General features: G+C 48.6%; 1 protein-coding gene across 2 annotated transcripts in view; it reads right to left on the minus strand.

Annotated features, from left to right (window-relative positions):
• Positions 1-208, minus strand: part of LOC119594363 (neprilysin-1-like) — a gene marked incomplete in the record, with an annotated part of 114,752 nt that overhangs the window by 49,507 nt on the left and 65,037 nt on the right.

Below are 208 nucleotides of genomic sequence, written 5' to 3' on the forward strand. Positions count from 1 at the left end.
TACCAACGCCTTTGAACATTAGCTTCCCTACTAACACAGTCACTCCAGCCTCACTAGATTATCTCACGCTGCCTCACAACACAGTATCTCCAAAGCATTGTTTCCGGGTTCCCTCTGTGCTCTGTGGGAACTAGGTTAAGCGAGGAGGAACGTCTCGGCGTGATGCTTTAACCTAGTTTGTCCCGGTATATTTTCCGTTGTGTTTCCG

The sequence above is a fragment of the Penaeus monodon genome, chromosome 33, assembly GCF_015228065.2.
Source record: "Penaeus monodon isolate SGIC_2016 chromosome 33, NSTDA_Pmon_1, whole genome shotgun sequence".
Lineage (NCBI taxonomy): Eukaryota > Metazoa > Arthropoda > Malacostraca > Decapoda > Penaeidae > Penaeus > Penaeus monodon.